Source organism: Rutidosis leptorrhynchoides, chromosome 7 (genome assembly GCF_046630445.1).
Source record: "Rutidosis leptorrhynchoides isolate AG116_Rl617_1_P2 chromosome 7, CSIRO_AGI_Rlap_v1, whole genome shotgun sequence".
NCBI lineage: Eukaryota > Viridiplantae > Streptophyta > Magnoliopsida > Asterales > Asteraceae > Rutidosis > Rutidosis leptorrhynchoides.
In genome coordinates this window covers 270,116,761-270,139,840 of record NC_092339.1, presented here as the reverse complement: position 1 = coordinate 270,139,840, position 23,080 = coordinate 270,116,761, and the positions used below count along the sequence as shown (strand labels likewise).

Genomic DNA, 23,080 nt, shown 5'->3' with positions numbered 1-23,080 from the left:
GTGGTGTTGTTGTAACTTCTTCATTATTACTCACATCAAAAAGCTTCCCATCTTCTGATGCTGGTTTTTCAGAATTCGTTGATATCATATTAACATTCTCATTCCGAGGATTTACTTCAGTATCACTCAGTAGCTTTCCTTATTCCCTCTCACTCATCATGCTAGCAAGAGTACCTATGTGTTTTTCTAGATTCAGAATGGAAGCTTGTTGAGTTCTTAATGACTGATCAAACCTCTCATTCGTTTGGGTTTGAGATGTAATAAATTGTGTTTGAGATTCCATTAGCTTTGCCATCATTTCTTCCAGATTTAGCTTTTTCTCTTCGGTTTGTTGTGGTGGTTTATACAAGCTAGGTCTTTGTTGATTGAAAGTGTTGTTTTGAGTTGGTTGGTTATTCGGACCTTGTTGGTTGTACGAGTTATTGTTGGGTCCATTTAGATTGTAAAGAATTTTTTGATTTCGATTAAAGTTCAGCCTTGGCGGTTGATAATTATTTTGATAATTATTTCCCGGCCTTTGGTTTATGTAGGAAACATTCTCACGTTGTTCCATCGTTTGCTCAATGTGACAATCTTTCGTTAAGTGACTGAAATGTCCCGTTCATATTGATTATAAACGCTCCATATTAATTGATTTCGTTGCGAGGTTTTGACCTCTATATGAGATGTTTTTCAAAGACTGCATTCTTTTTTAAAACAACCATAACCTTTATTTTATCGATAAAGGTTTAAAAAGCATTACGTAGATTATCAAATAATGATAATCTAAAATATACCGTTTACACACGACCATTACATAATGGTTTACAATAAGAATATATTACATCAAAAATAAGTTTCTTGAATGCAGTTTTTACATAATATCATACAAGCATGGACTCCAAATCTTGTCCTTATTTTAGTATGCAATAGCGGAAGCTCTTAATAATCACCTGAGAAAAAACATGCTTAAAACGTCAACAAAAAATGTTGGTGAGTTATAGGTTTAATCTATATATTATCAAATCATAATAATAGACCACAAGATTTCATATTTCAATATACATCCCATACATAGAGATAAAATTCATTCATATGGTGAACACCTGGTAACCGACATTAACAAGATGCATACAGAATATCCCTATCATTCCGGGACACCTATCGGATATGATAATTTCGAAGTACTAAAGCATTCCAAATTCCAGAATGGGGCTTGTTGGGCCCGATAGATCTACCTAGCATTCGCGTCAATTTGGGGGTCTGTTCCCAAATTCTTAGGCTACCAAGCTAAAAAGGGGCATTTTCGGCTTCGATCATTCACCCATATAATGTAGTTTCATTTACTTGTGTCTATTTCGTAAAACATTTATAAAACTGCATGTATTCTCATCCCAAAATATTAGATTTTAAAAGTGGGACTATAACTCACTTTCACATATTTTTACTTCGTCAGGAAGTAAGACTTGGCCACTGGTCGATTCACGAACCTATAACAAATATGTACATATATATCAAAGTATGTTCAAAATATATTTACAATATTTTTAATACGTTTTACTGTTTTAAGTTTATTAAGTCAGCTGTCCTCGTTAGTAACCTACATAGTTAGATGTACAGAAATAAATCGATATATATTATCTTGAATCAATCCACGTTCCAGTGTATACATGTCTCAGGCTAGATCACAACTCAAAGTATATATATTTTTGGAATCAACCTCAACCCTGTATAGCTAACTCCAACATTACTGTATATAGAGTGTCTATGGTTGTTCCAAATAATATATATAGATGGGTCGATATGATATGTCAAAACATTTGCATACGTGTCTATGGTATCCCAAGATTACATAATATATTAGAATACATGTATAATACAATATAAGTTAGCTAGGATATGATTTGTATAGAATTGTTACAATATTTCCCGTAGCTACAACAATCAAAAAATATCCAATCTTATTTTACCCATAACTTCTTCATTTTAAATTCGTTTTGAGTGAATCAAATTGCTAAGGTTTCATATTAAACTTAAGTTTAAGAATCTAAAAAGAAAAAATATAAGTTTATAGTCAAAAATACAGGTTACAAGTCATTTTTGTAAAGGTAGTCAATTCAGTCAAAAAAACGACGTCTAGATGACCATTTTGGAAAACATACTTCCACTTTGAGTTTAACCATGATTTTTGGATATAGTTTCATGTTCATAAGAAAAATCATTTTCCCAAAAAAACAACTTTTAAATCAAAGTTTATCATAGTTTTTAATTATCAAACCCAAAACAGCCCGCGGTGTTACTTCGACGGCGTATGTCCGGTTTTACGGTATTTTTCGTGTTTCCAGGTTTTAAATCATTAAGTTAGCATATCATATAGATATAGAACATATGTTTAATTGATTTTAAAAGTCAAGTTAGAAGGATTAACTTTTGTTTGCGAACAAGTTTAGAATTAACTAAACTATGTTCTAGTGATTTCAAGTTTAAACCTTCGAATAAGGTAGTTATATATATATGAATCGAATGATGTTATGAACATCATTACTACCTCAGGTTTTGTGGATAAATCTGCTAGAAATGAGAAAAATAGATCTAGCTTCAAAGGATCCTTGGATGGCTTGAAAGTTCTTGAAGCAGAATCATGACACGAAAACAAGTTCAAGTAGGATTTCCACTCGAAATAAGATTGTTATAGTTATAGAAATTGAATTAAAGTTTGAATATGAGTATTACTTGTATTATAAAGATATCTTACTGTAAATAATAAATATTTCTTGAGGTTGGATGATCACTTTACTAGATTGGAAGTAAGCTAGCAAACTTGGAAGTATTCTTGATTTTATGAAACTAGAACTTATAGAATTTATGAAGAACACTTAGAACATGAAGATAGAACTTGAGAGAGATCAATTAGATGAAGAAAATTGAAGAATTAAAGTGTTTTTAGGTGTTTTTGGTCGTTGGTATATGGATTAGATATAAAGGATGTGTAATTTTGTTTACATATAAATAAGTCATGAATGATTACTAATATTTTTGTAATTTTATGAGATATTTCATGCTAGTTGCCAAATGATGGTTACCACATGTTTTAGGTGACTCACATGGGCTGCTAAAAGCTGATCATTGGAGTGTTTATACCAATAGTATATACATCTAAAAGCTGTGTATTGTACGAGTACGAATACGGGTGCATACGAGTAGAATTGTTGATGAAACTGAACGAGGATGTAATTGTAAGCATTTTTGTTAAGTAGAAGTATTTTGATAAGTGTCTTGAAGTCTTTCAAAAGTGTATGAATACATATTAAAATACTACATGTATATACATTTTAACTGAGTCGTTAAGTCATCGTTAGTCGTTACATGTAAATGTTGTTTTGAAGCCTTTAGGTTAACGATCCTGTTAAGTGTTGTTAACCCATTGTTTATTATATCAAATGAGATGTTAAATTATTACATTATCATGATATTATGATGTATTAATATATCTTAATATGATATATATATATATATATATATATATATATATATATATATATATATATATATATATATATATATATATATATATATATATATATATATATATATATATATATATATATAATTAAATGTCGTTACAACGATAATCGTTACATATATCCCTCGTTTCGAAGCCCTTAAATTAGTAGTCTTGTTTTTACATATGTAGTTCATTGTTAATATACTTAATGATATGTTTAAGTATCATAATACCATGTTAACTATATATATATATATATCCATATATATGACATCATATAGTTTTTACAAGTTTTAACGTTCGTGAATCACCGGTCAACTTGGGTGGTCAATTGTCTATATAAAACCTATTTCAATTAATCAAGTCTTAACAAGTTTGATTGCTTAACATGTTGAAAACACTTAATCATGTAAATAACAATTTCATTTAATATATATAAACATGGAAAAGTTCGGGTCACTACAGTACCTACCCGTTAAATTAATTTTGTCCCGAAATTTTAAGTAGTTGGAGGTGTTGACGTATCTTCTGGAAATAAGTGCGGGTACTTCTTCTTCATCTAATCTTCTCGTTCCCAGGTGAACTCGGGTCCTCTACGAGCATTCCATCGAACCTTAAGAATTGGTATCTTGTTTTGCTTAAGTCTTTTATCCTCACGATCCATTATTTCGACGGGTTCTTTGATGAATTGAAGTTTTTCGTTGATTTGAATTTCGTCTAACGGAATAGTGAGATCTTCTTTAGCAAAACATTTCTTCAAATTCGAGACGTGGAAAGTGTTATGTACAGCTGCGAGTTGTTGAGGTAACTCAAGTCGGTAAGCTACTGGTCTGACACGATCAATAATCTTGAATGGTCCAATATACCTTGGATTTAATTTCCCTCATTTACCAAATCGAACAACGCCTTTCCAAGGTGCAACTTTAAGCATGACCATCTCTCCAATTTCAAATTCTATTTCTTTTCTTTTAATGTCAGCGTAGCTCTTTTGTCGAATTTAGGCGGTTTTCAATCGTTGTTGAATTTGGATGATCTTCTCGGTAGTTTCTTGTATTATCTACAGACCCGTAATCTGTCTATCCCCCACTTCACTCCAACAAATTGGAGACCTGCACTTTCTACCATAAAGTGCTTCAAACGGCGCCATATCAATGCTTGAATGGTAGCTGTTGTTGTAGGAAAATTCTGCTAACGGAAGGTGTCGATCCCAACTTTTTCTGAAATCAATAACACATGCTCGTAGCATGTCTTCAAGTGTTTGTATCATCCTTTCACTCTGCCCATCAGTTTTTGGATGATAGGCAGTACTCATATCTAGACGAGTTCCTAATGCTTGCTGTAATGTCTGCCAGAATCTTGAAATAAATCTGCCATCCCTATCAGAGATAATAGAGATTGGTATTCCATGTCTGGAGATGACTTCCTTCAAATACAGTCGTGCTAACTTCTCCATCTTGTCATCTTCTCTTATTGGCAGGAAGTGTGCCTCATGTTCAGTTGTTTCTGATTAAATATGTGTTGAAGACTTTTGTGGTCAGTATATATAATACTTTTGACCCCATATAAGTAGTGCCTCTAAGTCTTTAATGCAAAAACAACCGCGCCTAATTCCAAATCATGCATCGTATAATTCTGCTCGTGAATCTTCAATTGTCTAGACGCATAAGTAATTACTTTTGTTTGTTGCATTAATACACAACCGAGACCTTGCTTTGAGGAGTCACAATATATCACAAAATCACCATTCCCTTCAGGTAATGACAATATAGGTGCCGTAGTTAACTTTTTCTTCAACAATTGAAACACTTTTTCTTGTTCATCCTTCCATTCAAATTTTCTCCCTTTATGCGTTAATGCAGTCAAGGGTTTTGCTATTTTGGAAAAATCTTGGATGAATCTCCTATAATAACCAGCTGGCCCTAAAAATTGGCGTATGTGTTTTGGAGTTTTCGGGGTTTCCCACTTTTCAACGGTTTCAATCTTTGCTGGATCCACTTGAATACCTTCTTTGTTCACTATATGATCGAGGAATTGAACTTCTTCCAACCAAAATGCACACTTTGAAAACTTAGCATACAATTTTTATTTTCTTAACAACTCTGGCACTTTTCTCAAATGTTCTTCATGCTCTTGGTCATTCTTTGAGTAAATAAGTATGTCATCGATGAAAACAATGACAAACTTGTCAAGGTATGGTCCACACACTCGGTTCATGAGGTCCATGAACACAGCTGGTGCGTTAGTCAACCCAAACGGCATAACCATAAACTCATAATGACCGTAACGCGTCCTGAAAGCAGTCTTTGGAATATCATCCTCCTTCACCCGCATTTGATGATACCCAGAACGTAAATCAATCTTCGAATAAACTGACGAGCCATGTAGTTGATCAAATAAGTCGTCCATTCTCGGTAGTGGGTAACGGTTCTTGATGGTAAGTTTGTTCAACTCTCGGTAGTGGATACGCAACCTAAATGTACCATCCTTCTTCTTGACAAACAAAACAGGTGCTCCCCATGGTGATGTGCTTGGTCGAATGAAACCACGCTCTAAAAGTTCCTCTAACTGACTTTGTAATTCTTTCATTTTGCTGAGTGCGAGTCTGTATGGAGCACGAGCTATTGGTGCAGCTCCTGGTACAAGGTCTATTTGAAATTCAACGAATCGATGTGGGGGTAATCCAGGTAATTCTTTCGGAAATACATTGGGAAATTCTTTTGCGACAGGAACATCACTGATGTTCTTTTCTTCAGGTTTAACTTCTTTGATGTGTGCTAGAATGACGTAACAACCTTTTCTTATTAGTTTCTGCGCCTTCAAACTACTAATAAGATTTAATTTCGCATTGTTCTTCTCTCCGTACACCATTAAAGGTTTTTCCTTTTCACGCATAATGCGAATCGCATTTTTGTAACAAACGACCTCTGCTCTCACCTTTTTCAACCAGTCCATACCAATTATTACATCAAAACTCCCTAACTCGACTGGTATTAAATCAATTTTAAACGTTTCAACCCCCAGTTTAATTTCTCTATCCCGACATATATTATCTGCTAAAATTAATTTACCGTTTGCTAATTCGAGTAAAAATTTACTATCCAAAGGCGTCAATGGGCAACTTAACTTAGCACAAAAATCTCTACTCATATAGCTTCTATCCGCACCCGAATCAAATAAAATATAAGAAGATTTATTATCAATAAGAAATGTACCTGTAACAAGCTCCGGGTCTTCCTGCGCTTCAGCCGTATTAATATTGAAAACTCTTCCGCGGCCCTGCCCATTAGTATTCCCCTGATTCGTGCAATTACTTCTAATGTGGCCCGGTTTTCCACATCCATAACAAACAAAGGCGGCATTACTTGTTTCGCCACTATTTGTTCCTTTAGTTTTGTTAAACTTTGGTCCGTAGACCTCACACTTTTTCGCACCATGGCTAGTTCTTTTACACTTGGTGCAAAATGTCGTGCAGAACCCATTCTGGTGGTACTCTTCACACCTTTGGCATTTTTAGTTTTTGTTGCTGTTGTTGTTATTGAGGTTGTTGTTGGGATTGTTATTGTTGTTGGAACGGTTATTGTAGTTGTTGTTGTTGTTGGGACGTTTGTTGTAGTTATTGTTGGGATTGCGGTTATTGTTGCGATTCTTGTTGCGGTTGTGGTTGCAATTGTTGTTGTTGTTGTATTGGTGACCCTTGTCACTGGTTTCTTCCCACTTTCTCTTGAGTTGTTTCGTGTTGGCTTCTTCAGCCGCCTGCTCTTTAATTCTTCCCTCAATCTGATTTATGAGTTTATGAGCCATTCGACTTGCCTTTTGTATGGAAGCGGGCTCGTGTGAACTCACATCTTCTTGAATCCTTACTGGTAACCCTTTTATAAATGCATCGATCTTCTCTTCTTCATCTTCGAACGTTCCTGGACATAATAAGCACAACTCTGTGAATCGTCGTTCATATGTGGTAATGTCGAACCCTTATGTTCGTAACTCTCTAAGCTCTACCTTGAGCTTATTGACTTCGTTTCTAGGACGGTACTGCTCATTCATCAATTACTTGAATGCCGACCACGGTAGTGCGTAAGCAGCATTTTATCCTACCTGTTCAAGATAGGTGTTCCATCACGTTAATGCAGTACCTATGAAGGTATGCGTAGCGTACTTAACTTTATCCTCTTCAGTACACTTACTTATGGCAAACACCGATTCGACTTTCTCGGTCCACCATTTCACTCCAATTGGTCCTTCAGTTCCATCAAATTCCAAAGGTTTGCAGGCAGTGAATTCTTTGTAGGAGCATCCTACACGATTTCTTGTGAAATTAGTTCCACTGCTAGATCCAGAGTTATTGTTATTTTGCATCGCAGCCTGTACTGCGGCTATGTTTGCTGCAAGGAAAACACGGAAGTGTTCCTCGCTCATGTTCAAATTCTGACAAGTCGCCGGTGCTATTTCCTTCAAAAATAGCCAAAAGAATTGAGTTAATCATATAGAATTTAAGAGTAGTCAATAGTATTTCGTAGCATAATATGAACTCATTTATAAAAGATTTTTCTTCACATTAGCATTTTATAAGTTTAAATTCGGGTACTACCTACCCGTTAAGTTCATACTTAGTAGCTAATATACAATTCAACTACTACAATTCCATATGAAAAACTGATTATAATAATATATCACATATAAATATTCTTCAAACTTACAACATCGCTATATTACATATAACATGAAATATAGTACACTTTGATACAGGACAGTTTTGAAGATAACTCTAGTTAATACGCAAGTTGTTCAGCAAAGGAAATAAAGACACGTAATTCATAAGTCCAGAAACAAGTCATGCATTCTAGTTTTACTAAGACGACTTCCCATCCTTGGTCTTGTGGAAAATAACCGTTATGACCATTGGCTAGGCAGCATGTTGTAATATCGTCAAAAGGACGAGGGTTTCGTAATGTCCAACAGCCCCGTAATAATCTAAAAACCTTGTTTCTCACCCCAACTACTGAATCCGTCACTTGTGGGAAGGTTTTATTTAAAAGCTGCAATCCAATGTTCTTTTTCTCACTTTAGTAAGAAGCGAACATCTCTAACCTATAAGCATAACATGCTTCTTTATGTTGCATGTTAGAAGCTCTTTCTAATTCACGAAATCCTATATTAGGATATGTTGAGTCAAAATAGGTTCTTAACCCATAGCGTAAAATTGCATTTGGGTTCCCCGCATTTAACACTTTAAAGAAAACACTGCGTAACTTACGGTCTCCCCAATGTGATATACCCCACCTATCAAAGGAAAACCTTTTATAAACTAAGGCATTTCTGGAAAGTCTTTCTAATGTTTGACAAGTTAATTTTTCCATAATTAATTGTGCTGATGAATTCTGACCGACTCTTGACAAGATTTCCTCAATCATATCCTCTGGTAGATCTTCTAAAATATTCGGTTGTCTACCCTTGACGTCCATTTTGTTTTTATACTGTAAAATAGACAAGGATTATATTCGTAAAAGATAATTAACAAACAATACAAGCAATTTTTACATAGAACATAAAAGTACAAGCACACTACAATACATATAATACACAACATGATTACAACCCTCTAATCTGAATCACTGGTTTCTTCTTCTTTGGACTTGGTTCGTTTTCCTAATTTTTTAGGAATATATGGTGTTCCTCTAATACGAGCTTTCGTTTTCCACAATGGTTTAGAAAAACCTGGTGGTTTAGAGGTTCCAGGGTCATTGTTACATTTTAGGAAATACGGATGTTGCTGATACATATAAAGTTCATCGGGGTTGGAATCGGGTTTCTTTATTTTTATACCTTTTCCCTTATTATTTTCTTTCGCTTTAATAAATTGGGTCGAGGTAATTTCTATAACATCATCGGAATCCTCATCGGGATCCGATTCATCGGAAAATTGATAATCTTCCCAATATTTTGCTTCCTCGGCGGAAACACCATTGACCATTATTAACTTTGGTCTGTTGGTTGAGGATTTTCTTTTATCTAATCGATTTACTATAGGTATCAATATTTCTTCCTTCGGAACCTCTTCTTCTTCCGGTTCCTCCTCTTCTGATTCCTCTTCTTCCGGTTCCTTTTCTTCCGGTTCCTCTTCTTTCGGTTCCTCTTCGGGAATTTGTGAATCTTCCCAAATTATATTCAACTCTTCATTATTATTAGGTGAGTCGATGGGATTTGTACTAGTGGTAGACATCTATCACACAATATCAAACACATTAAGAGTTAATATATCACATAATATTTACATGTTAATAATATATAGTTTCCAACAAAAGTGTTAATCAATCATTTTTAAAGAAAACACGGTCGAAGTCTAGACTCACTAATGTATCCTAACAAACTCGATAAGACACACTAATGTAAATTTCTGGTTCTCTAAGACCAACGCTCGGATACCAACTGAAATGTCCCGTTCATATTGATTATAAACGTTCCATATTAATTCATTTCGTTGCGAGGTTTTGACCTCTATATGAGACGTTTTTCAAAGAGTGCATTTATTTTTAAAACAACCATAACCTTTATTTTATCGATAAAGGTTTAAAAAGCATTACGTAGATTATCAAATAATGATAATCTAAAATATACCGTTTACACACGACCATTACATAATGGTTTACAATAAGAATATATATTACATCAAAAATAAGTTTCTTGAATGAAGTTTTTACATAATATCATACAAGCATGGACTCCAAATCTTGTCCTTATTTTAGTATGCAACAGCGGAAGCTCTTACTAATCACCTGAGAATAAACATGCTTAAAATGTCAACAAAAAATGTTGGTGAGTTATAGGTTTAACCTATATATTATCAAATCATAATAATAGACCACAAGATTTCATATTTCAATATACATCCCATACATAGAGATAAAATTCATTCATATGGTGAACACCTGGTAACCGACATTAACAAGATGCATATAAAATATCCCAATCATTCCGGGACACCATCGGATATGATAATTTTGAAGTACTAAAGCATTCCAAATTCCAGAATGGGGCTTGTTGGGCCCGATAGATCTATCTTTAGGATTCGCGTCAATTTGGGGGTCTGTTCCCAAATTCTTAGCCTACCAAGCTAAAAAGGGGCATATTCGGCTTCGATCATTCACCCATATAATGTAGTTTCATTTACTTGTGTCTATTCCATAAAACATTTATAAAACTGCAAGTATTCTCATCCCAAAATATTAGATTTTAAAAGTGGGACTATAACTCACTTCACAGATTTTTACTTCGTCAGGAAGTAAGACTTGGCCACTGGTCGATTCACGAACCTATAAAAAATATGTACATATATATCAAAGTATGTTCAAAATATATTTACAATATTTTTAATACGTTTTACTGTTTTAAGTTTTTTAAGTCAGCTGTCCTCGTTAGTAACCTACAACTAGTTGTCCATAGTTAGATGTACAGAAATAAATCGATATATATTATCTTGAATCAATCCACGACCTAGTGTATACACGTCTCAGGCTAGATCACAACTCAAAGTATATATATTTTTGGAATCAACCTCATCCATGTATAGCTAACTCCAACATTACTGCATATAGAGTGTCTATGGTTGTTCCAAATAATATATATAGATAGGTCAATATGATATGTCAAAACATTTGCATACGTGTCTATGGTATCCCAAGATTACATAATATATTAGAATACATGTATAATACAATATAAGTTAGCTAGGATATGATTTGTATAGAATTGTTACAATATTTCCCGTAGCTACAACAATCAAAAAATATCCAATCTTGTTTTACCCATAACTTCTTCGTTTTAAATCCGTTTTGAGTGAATCAAATTGTTATGGTTTCATATTGAACTTAAGTTTATGAATCTAAATAGAAAAGGTATAAGTTTATAGTCAGAAATATAGGTTACAAGTCATTTTTGTAAAGGTAGTCATTTCAGTCGAAAGAACGACGTCTAGATGACCATTTTGGAAAATATACTTCCACTTTGAGTTTAATCATGATTTTTGGATATAGTTTCATGTTCATAAGAAAAATCATTTTCCCAGAAGAACAACTTTTAAATCAAAGTTTATCATAGTTTTTAATTATCAAACCCAAAACAGCCTGCTGTGTTACTACGACGGCGTATGTCCGATTTTACGGTATTTTTCGTGTTTCCAGGTTTTAAATCATTAAGTTAGCATATCATATAGATATAGAACATGTGTTTAGTTGATTTTAAAAGTCAAGTTAGAAGGATTAACTTTTGTTTAAGTTTAGAATTAACTAAACTATGTTCTAGTGATTTCAAGTTTAAACCTTCGAATAAGGTAGTTTTATATATATGAATCAAATGATGTTATGAACATCATTACTACCTCAGGTTTTGTGGATAAACCTACTAGAAATGAGAAAAATAGGTCTAGCTTCAAAGGATCCTAATATGGCTTGAAAGTTCTTGAAGCAGAATCATGACACGAAAACAAGTTCAAGTAAGATTTCCACTCGAAATAAGATTGTTATAGTTATAGAAATTGAATCAAAGTTTGAATATGAGTATTACCTTGTATTAGAAAGATATATTACTGTAAATAAGAAATATTTCTTGAGGTTGGATGATCACTTTACAAAAGTGGAAGTAAGCTAGCAAACTTGGAAGTATTCTTGATTTTATGAAACTAGAACTTATAGAATTTTTGAAGAACACTTAGAACTTGAAGATAGAACTTGAGAGAGATCAATTAGATGAAGAAAATTGAAGAATGAAAGTGTTTGTAGGTGTTTTTGGTCATTGGTATATGGATTAGATATAAAGGATGTGTAATTTTGTTTACATGTAAATAAGTCATGAATGATTACTAATATTTTTGTAATTTTATGAGATATTTCATGCTAGTTGCCAAATGATGGTTCCCACATGTGTTAGGTGACTCACATGGGCTGCTAAGAGTAGATCATTGGAGTGTATATACCAATAGTACATACATCTAAAAGCTGTGTATTGTACGAGTATGAATACGGGTGCATACGAGTAGAATTGTTGATGAAACTGAACGAGGATGTAATTGTAAGCATTTTTGTTAAGTAGAAGTATTTTGATAAGTGTCTTGAAGTCTTTCAAAAGTGTATTGATAGTGCTCCAAATGAACATATATTTTGTAGCAATATCCTCCCAATATGTAAATTATTTAGTTGTAATTGTTCTATTTTAAGTTGTAATCGTTTATATTAAATAAGTGCGAAGACAAAAGGCAAAAACGAAGATTCGAAGACAAAAACGTCCAAAAAGCTCAAATGTACAAGATACAATCCAAGTGGTTCAATTTATTGATGAGAAACGTCTCAAAATGACAAGAGTACAAGTTACAAAACGCAAAGTACACGATATAAAATAGTACGCAAGGACGTTCAAAAATCCGGAACCGGAACATGAGTCAACTATCAACGCGCGACGCAACGGAGTGAAAATTACAAGTCAACTATGCACATAAATATAATATAATATTTAAATAATTCTTAAAATTATTTATATACTATATTTATTTATAAAATATGTCGACAAGCTAGGTTCCAAACTGGGATGAGCTGGATTTACGAACTCCACAACTCGCGGAGTTTGAAGGCTTAAAAGGCCGCGACTCGCGGAGCAGCCAAATTCGAGAATGCCTATAAAAGGCCATGCATTCTGCCGAGTTTTATATACACCACACAATAATAATAATACTCTGTAAGATATAATAAATAAATATATATAATATATATATATATATATATATATATATATATATATATATATATATATATATATATATATATATATATATATAGTATAGGGTAGTTTTATATTAGATTAGTTCGGGTTATGTAAAGGTTATTTTACGGGTTTTTGAAGTCGAAATTCTGTCCGTGTAACACTACTCGATAAATACTCAATGTAAGTTATGTTCTCCTTTTTTAAATTAATGTCTCGTACTTAAGTTATTATTATGCTTATTTGAGCTAAAGTAATCATGATGTTGGACTAAATATTAAAGACGGGGTAATTGGGCTTTGTACTATAATTGGGGTTTGGACAAAAGAATGACACTTGTGGAAATTAGACTATGGGCTATTAATGGGCTTTATATTTGTTTAACTAAATGATAGTTTGTTAATTTTAATATAAAGATTTACAATTGGACGTCCCTATAAATAACCATATACACTCGATCGGACACGATGGGCGGGGAAATTATATGTACGAATAATAGTTCATTTAACCGGACACGGGAATGGATTAATAGTCACTAGAATTATTAAAACAGGGGTGAAATTATGTACAATGACACTTGGTATAATTGATAACAAAGTATTAAAACCTTGGGTTACACGCAGTCGATAACCTGGTGTAATTATTAAACAAAGTATTAAAACTTTGTTACAGTTTAAGTCCCTAATTAGTTGGAATATTTGACTTCGGGTATAAGGATAATTTGACGAGGACACTCGCACTTTATATTTATGACTGATGGACTGTTATGGACAAAAACCAGACTGACATATAAAATAATCCAGGACAAAGGACAATTAAACCATGGGCATAAAACTAAAATCAACACATCAAATATCATGATTACGGAAGTTTAAATAAGCATAATTATTTTATTTTATATTTCATCGCACCTTTAATTATTCGTCAAGAAATATTTTTTGTTATTTATTTTATTTTGTTAATTAAATTTACTTTACGCTTCGCTTAAAATATAAAATCGACAAACCGGTCATTAAACGGTAAACCCCCCTTATATATATATATATATATATATATATATATATATATATATATATATATATATATATATATATATATATATATATATATATATATATATATATATATATATATATTTGTACAAATGTAATTATATAAAAATATAGTGTAACCGTCTCCCTGTGGAATGAACCGGACTTACTAAAAACTATACTACTCTACGATTAGGTACACTGCCTATAGTGTTGTAGCAAGGTTTAGGTATATCCATTTTATAAATAAATAATTAAAACTTGTGTAATATTTCTTCGTATTTCGTATTTAAATTAATACTATTTCATATACACCTCGCATAACATCAAGTATTTTTGGCGAAGCTGCCGGGGAAATCGGCGAAACGCTATATTTTTAATTTATTTTTGTATAAATATATTTATATATATTTTTAGAAAAACAATATAAAATTTAAAAAAAAATGTTTTTTAACCTCCGCGACTCGCGGAGATTTTCTGGAACGGGACATCGCGACTCGCGGAGCTGCCCTGTCAGGCCACAAAGAAACCCTAAAAAGCATTAATTACGGGGTATTATTAATTATTATTATTATTTAACCCTAATTACTTTATTATTATTATTATTTAGTTTAAGTTTTTAAATTAATTAGTTATAATTAATTATATTTAGTTTTAATATATAAAAAATTAATACTTTTATAAAATATAAAAATAAAAATATAAAAATAATATTTTTTATAAAAATAAGTAATTTTATCACTTTTTATAATTTGTATCCTTTTATTTAGTGTAATCGTAATATTTTGTATATTTTTCATTCGCAATTAGTTTTAAAATTAGTTTTTCCGTAGTTATTTTATATGTATAGATTCTTAGGCTTTGCCGTAAAATCTCTTAAGTGCTTTTTCTTTAGATTAAGATTTAGGCGCTTTGGAATTTTGCGACGCCGTTTTTCGCTTTAGTTTTAAATAGATTTTAGTGCCTTTAAGTAATTGCCGTTTTCTGAATAAAATTGCATTTACCTTTAGACCTTTAGGCGCAATTTTTTAGATATAATTTTTATACTTTTAAGTTTCGACGTTTTTCTTTCTTATTTTTATTTTTCGACGTTTTTCGACGCGTACTCTTTTTCTTTCTTATTTCTCATCTAGTTTTTAGGACTTAGAATTTTCTCTATTTCTTCTCTATAATTTCTTTAAAATTTCAACGAAAAATTATTTTAAGCGGTTAAATTGATAGACATCCAAATTTTCTGCTTCGTAGTAATAGTTGGATTTGTTAGTGGCTGAGTTGTGAGCTTCCGATTTAAAGGGTTCTGGCTCCCTGCTGCATCTATTGGCTATTCGAAACGTGGGCAAAAGCAGAAAAGTCTATTAATTTGATAACTTATATAATTTTTTTTTATTTTATTTTATAACTAATAGGATAATTAGTAAATGCACCACATTGTAGCTAAAATTTGGTAATAAACGCATTATGGAAAATCTCGAAAATATCTTAGAAACTCTTTATGACATCCGAAATCAATTTCATCAATACTCCCAAACAGGTGTTGATGACAATTCATTCGGTCAATCTTGGATCACGAATGACGAAACAATAACTGGTTGTGAAATATGTGGAGATTATCACTCAACACGGGAATGTTATTATTACGTTCCTATGGAAAATTATGCACCCATGGAACCTGAATGGAACGATTATGAGGAATACAATTCTAATTGGGATTATTCACAAGAATATATCCAAACTCAACAACCAGAAGACGAGGAAAATTATGTGCCTGAAAATTCTTTAGATTATATGAAAATCAAACTCGAAGAACTTGATGCTCAAAATGAATAAATGAGAGAGTTTGTAAATCGGCAAGCTGAAACCCTATCAGATTACACACCTGTTGATCTGAGGAGTATTGTGCAAGAAAATTTTATATCATCGAATTTTGATGAATTCGAGAGCTCCGAAATCACCAACTATCCCGATGATACTTTTTATTCAGTTTTACCAATTTGACAACATATCGACACATTAGCCTATACGGATGAAGAAGAAGTAAGGGTGACAAATTGGTACTCTTGGGAAAACGATAACGTTGAAAATTTTACCCCCGAGACCAAAGTGGTGGGACCGATAAGTACCGTTAATGAAGAAGAATCTACTCCAATCCCGAAATTCGCCATTCCACAACCTTCCAACCCAATATTCTCAATAGACGAGTCATCTACCGAAGATGAACTACGAGCTGTAATAGATAATGACACCTCAGATTTCAACCAATTGGGTAATAGAGGTGAAAACTTTGATCTCGAGAATAAAAGGAAGGAAACTTTAGAAGTTTTCCACCCTATAATATGTATGTCGGTGTATATCGATCCATTTGACCAAGAACCAGAAAAGAGACATATCCATTTACTAAAAGCTACACTTAAAAAAGAATTAAGTAGTGATATTCGGGTGGGTCTAAACTTTAAACCCATTGATATATTTTATACCACCCGAGATGTAAATAAGTGGCTCACTACTTAATTCGTGGAACTTATTCTACCGACTTCACATGTCGTAAGCTAAGTGTGGGGAAGTCTAACCCCACTTAACGTTAAATTAGGGGTTCGGGTTAGTGCATAACTCGTTAAATAAACATGCATAATAAGTAAGGGTAAAAGACGCATTTTCAAATATTAGCAAACAGTCCAGAAAAGCAACCGTTTTTGAAGAAAAACATGTGTGATAAAACAAGAAGGAATGAACGATGAGGCGCGCCATCTATCATTCGACGAGCTTTGTAATTACAAACTGGGTATTTTTAATCACTTTTCTACACTTATCACCCTCGTGAATTTATAATTATAGTCTGATTTCATGCAAATGAGGGCATTGCATGATCTCAAGTGTGGGGAAAGGTTATAAATTCTCTCGGGTTTGCACTTAGTTTATTTGCCAAATTTTGTGAAAATTATAAAAAATTTTCAAATAAATGAATTCAAAATCATGTTTATACATATTTATGAACGATGAAAATTAGGTGTTAATACCGAAATTATCGTTACCTCGGAAAGGAAATAAATTGAGAAACACCCTAAAACGATTGAATTCATTTAAAATGGAATAAAGGAGAATAAAAAGGCAAAGAAAGAAACTAAGTGTGGGGAGAATGTACCAAGTTATTCAATTAAAAACTATCTATCACATGTTTCTGTAAAGTTATTGCAGGTACTTTTGTTTTGGACGATTTTAATCAGTTTTACCCGATTTACTGTAATATATTTGAAAGAAAAGATGGATCTACACGATGGATCATTAAAAGGAAGTAAAGTCTTCCGAAAAAGACACGCGCTTCTTGATTTAGATCAGGAAGTTGTCGTCCAGACCAGCTGTAGGTTGACGAAAAATCTAGAAAAGTCATCACTAAAATCAGCAGGAAATCCACGGACCTCAGCATCAAACAGGGTCGCCAAGTGGTCAGACTTATCGTAACCATGAGAGGATCTGTCTCATAAAATGGGGAGGGCGCCATGCAAATTAGCTTGATAAGACTAATGAATCAGCCCCCCAGAAAGGATAATCTCCTTAAAGATTAAAAATCAGCTTCTAAGACTGATATTACTCAATCCTTGAGATTGACTTTAAAGATTGAGAATTACAAACTCATGGAATTCAATGATATCTAAACTCGAGCTTGAACGAGAAAATATTTTGATCAAAAATAAAACCGATTTGTTTTCTGAAAACCCATTTTCAATTCGTTCATTACCATTGAACGTAAAATCCTAGGAATTCACCTGGAATTCATTAGGTCACCTGAACCAAATCGGGTGTCAACCATAAGAACGATGGTTGCATAGCATGGTCGAAGACAGGACCTTGTGCCAGACCGAAAAATCATAGGATGATCTTTACTATTGCTCCTACAAAGGATAGTACTAGCATCCAACACGTTTTTGGACCATAATCAGATGCATGTCATTAGACATTGCCTTAACAGTTTCTTATTCATCGCTTTCCTTTACAACCGGACGGTAGTTTACCAAAAGGTAATATACGGGGCAAGTAAACTGGACGTGTTGCTTTCCTAATACAAGGTTAGCAAGTGGGTGACACAAAACCATAAGTTTTGAGCTAAAATTTTCAAATCTGAAACCCACAAAACCCACACAAATATTTTGCAAACACCGGTGAAGGATTATTCCGGAAAACTTATCTTGGGTAAAAGCTAGATTGAATTTTCAAAAGATCAAATGTTTTCATAAAGATCCAATTTCCTAACGGATCTAAATTTTCATAGTCATGTGGGACTGTAAACCGCCTTTCAAATGTGCACTTTGCTTTGGAAACCGAAAGTAAATCGACTATTTGATTGCAAGTGTCGTTGACCTAAACCCGAGGCAACTGTGGATGACACACCCACCTTTAACCATGGTTCTATCGTTACTATCATTGTTTATACTGCCATATCAAAATCATTGATGTATAAAGTGTGAAGAATAAAGAAGTGATTCATATATGTTTTTATTTCAAGTTCTGTATTGCTTGAGGACAAGCAACGCTCAAGTGTGGGGATATTTGATAGTGCTCCAAATGAACATATATTTTGTAGCAATATCCTCCCAATATGTAAATTATTTAGTTGTAATTGTTTTATTTTAAGTTGTAATCATTTATATTAAATAAGTGCGAAGACAAAAGGTAAAAACGAAGATTCGAAGACAAAAACGTCCAAAAAGCTCAAATGTACAAGATATAATCCAAGTGGTTCAATTTATTGATGAGAAACGTCTCAAAATGACAAGAGTACAAGTTACAAAACGCAAAGTACACGATATAAAATAGTACGCAAGGACGTTCGAAAATCCGGAACCGGGACATGAGTCAACTATCAACGCGCGACGCAACGGAGCGAAAATTACAAGTCAACTATGCACTTAAATATAATATAATATTTAAATAATTCTTAAAATTATTTATATATTATGTTTATTTATAAAATATGTCGACAAGCTAGGTTCCAAACTGGGATGAGCTGGATTTACGAACTCCGCGACTCGCGGAGTTTGAAGGCTTAAAAGGCCGTGACTCGCGGAGCAGCCAAATTCGAAAATGCATATAAAAGTCCATGCATTCTGCCGAGTTTTATATACACAACACAATAATAATAATACTCTGTAAGATATAATAAATATATATATAATATATATATATATATATATATATATATATATATATATATATATATATATATATATATATATATATATATATAGTACAGGGTAGTCTTATATTAGATTAGTTCGGGTTATGTAAATGTTATTTTACGAGTTTTTGAAGTCGAAATTTTGTCCGTGTAACACTACGCGATAAATACTCAATGTAAGTTATGTTCTCCTTTTTAAATTAATGTCTCGTACTTAAGTTATTATTATGCTTATTTGAGCCAAAGTAATCATGATGTTGGACTAAATATTAAAGACGGGGTAATTGGGCTTTGTACCATAATTGGGGTTTGGACAAAAGAACGACACTTGTGGAAATTAGACTATGGGCTATTAATGGGCTTTATATTTGTTTAACTAAATAATAGTTTGTTAATTTTAATGTAAAGATTTACAATTGGACGTCCCTATAAACAACCATATACACTCGATCGGACACGATGGGCGGGGAATTTATATGTACGAATAATAGTTCATTTAACGGGACACGGGAATGGATTAATAGTCACTAGAATTATTAAAACAGGGGTGAAATTATGTACAAAGACACTTGGCATAATTGATAACAAAGTATTAAAACCTTGGGTTACACGCAGTCGATAACCTGGTGTAATTATTAAACAAAGTATTAAAACCTTGTTACAGTTTAAGTCCCCAATTAGTTGGAATATTTGACTTCGGGTATAAGGATAATTTGACGAGGACGATCGCACTTTATATTTATGACTGATGGACTATTATGGACAAAAACCAGACTGACATATTAAATAATCCAGGACAAAGGATAATTAACCCATGGGCATAAAACTATAATCAATACATCAAACATCATGATTACGGAAGTTTAAATAAGCATAATTATTTTATTTTATATTTCATCGCACCTTTAATTATTCGTCATTTATATTTTTTGTTATTTATTTTATTTTTTTAATTAAATTTACTTTACGCTTCGCTTAAAATATAAAATCGACAAACCGGTAATTAAACGGTAAACCCCCCTTTTATATATATATATATATATATATATATATATATATATATATATATATATATATATATATATATATATATATATATATATATATATATATATATATATATATATATATATATATATATATATATATATATATATTTGTACAAATGTAATTATATAAAAATATAGTGTAACCGTCTCCCTGTGGAATGAACCGGACTTACTAAAAACTATACTACTCTACGATTAGGTACACTGCCTATAGTGTTGTAGTAAGGTTTAGGTATATCCATTTTGTAAATAAATAATTAAAACTTGTGTAATATTTTGTCGTATTTCGTATTTAAATTAATACTATTTCATATACACCTCGCATAACATCATGTATGAATACATATTAAAACACTACATGTATATACATTTTAACTGAGTCGTTAAGTCATCGTTAGTCGTTACATGTAAATGTTGTTTTGAAGCCTTTAGGTTAACGATCCTATTAAGTGTTGTTAACCCATTGTTTATTATATCAAATGAGATGTTAAATTATTACATTATCATGATATTATGATGTATTAATATATCTTATTATGATATATATACAATTAAATGTCGTTACAATGATAATCGTTACATATATGCCTCGTTTCGAAGTCCTTAAGTTAGTAGTGTTGTTTTTACATATGTAGTTCATTGTTAATATACTTAATGATATGTTTACTTATCATAATACCATGTTAACTATATATATATCCATATATATGTCATCATATAGTTTTTACAAGTTTTAACGTTCGTGAATCACCGGTCAACTTGGGTGGTCAATTGTCTATATGAAACCTATTTCAATTAATCAAGTCTTAACAAGTTTGATTGCTTAACATGTTGGAAACACTTAATCATGTAAATAATAATTTCATTTAATATATATATACATGAAAAAGTTCGGTTCACTACAGTGTGGTCCACCACATTGCTCACAACTGATTCGTATTGCGTGAATATCTTTAGTCATCTTTTCCATTCATCTCTCAAAAGCATCTATTTTTGCGGAAACGGAATCAAAGTCATGGCTAGAATCGGCTCTAGCCGCTTTAGATGAACGAAAGATATCTTTTTCTTGGTGCCACTCATGAGAGTGGGAGACTGTATTATCAATTATCTTGTAAGCTTCAGTTGCGGTTTTCTTCATAATGGAACCACCAGTTGCTATGTCGATGTCTTTTCGTGTAGTAATGTCGCATCCTTGCTAGAATATTTGTACGATTTGATAAGTGTCTAAACCGTGTTGAGGACATCCTCTCAACAACTTTCCGAATCTTGTCCACGCCTCATATAATGTTTCATTTGGCTTTTGCGCGAACATAACAATCTCTCCTTGAAGTCTCACGGCTTTAGATGCCGGAAAGAATCTTTTAAGAAATTTCTCAACTAAAACATCCCATGTATCAATCGCTCCTTCAGGTAACGATTCTAACCAATCTTTGGCTTCTCCCTTTAAAGTCTAGGGAAACAACATGAGATAGATCTGTTCATCCTCAACTTCTCTGATTTTGAATAGAGTACAAATCCAATTAAAGGTTCGAAGATGTTCGTTTGGATCTTCTTTTGGTGTACCACTATATTGACATTGATTAGTTACCATGTGTAGGATTTGTCCTTTGATTTGAAAATCTGGCGCATATAATCTGGCTTAATAATGGTGTGACCTTGGCCCGTACGTGTGGCTCTCATTCGGTCTTCCATACTTAGAGGTTCCGTTATTTCCATATTTGAAATTGTTGAATCCGAATCACTAGAAGATTCTGATTTAACAGTTTGTTGTTCAGGAGGAATGATTAGTGGTTCAGGATCTTGAAATTGTCCTTGAATATCCTCCGGGTTCTCACTTGTGAAGTCGGGTTCAAAAAATGGATTATCGGAAATTTTAATTGGGGTACTTGGTCGACTAGATGACGATTCTAAAGAAAAATCAACGGCGACAATATTGGCTAGATGTCTTGATCGAGTTACAGGTGGTGAACGTATGAAAGGTGGTGAATGTTTTGCTCGGTGCATTCACTGAATATCCTATTAGTTATAAAAGATAAAAATTATATAAGCTATCAAATTAATAGACTTTTCTGATTTTGCCCACGTTTCGAATAGCCAATAGATACAGCAGGTAGCCAGTACCCTTTAAATCAGAAGCCCACAACTCGCCACTAACAAATCCAACTATTACTACGAACCAGAAAATTTTGGATGTCTATCAATTTAACCGCTTAAAATAATTTTTCATCGAAATTTTGAAATAAAAATCTATGTCCTAAAAACTAGAGCATAGAAATGAGAAAGAAGATGAGTGCGTCGAAAAACGTCAAAAAATAAAAAGTCGAAAAATAAAAATAAGAAAGTAGAGCGTCGAAACTTAAAAGTATAAAAACTAAATATTAAAACTTGCGTCTAAAGGTATTAAAGCTTAAAAGGAAATCTATATCCAAAACGGCAATAACTTAAAAAGGCACTAAAATCTATTAAATATTTAAGCGATAAGCGACGTCGTAAAATTCTAAAGCACCTAAATCTTAATCTAAAGAAAAAGTACTTAAGGGATTTTACGACAAAGCCTAAAAATATAGAAATTTAAAAATTCTACCGCAAAAACTATGCT

At 32.6% G+C, this 23,080-nt stretch overlaps 1 non-coding gene across 1 annotated transcript; it reads left to right on the top strand.

Annotated features, from left to right (window-relative positions):
* The first annotated feature begins 21,707 nt into the window (after positions 1 to 21,707).
* LOC139860665 (small nucleolar RNA R71) lies at positions 21,708 to 21,814 on the top strand. The gene has a single exon (XR_011763295.1). It is a non-coding gene; the product is annotated as a small nucleolar RNA R71 (small nucleolar RNA).
* Positions 21,815 to 23,080: the final 1,266 nt, after the last annotated feature.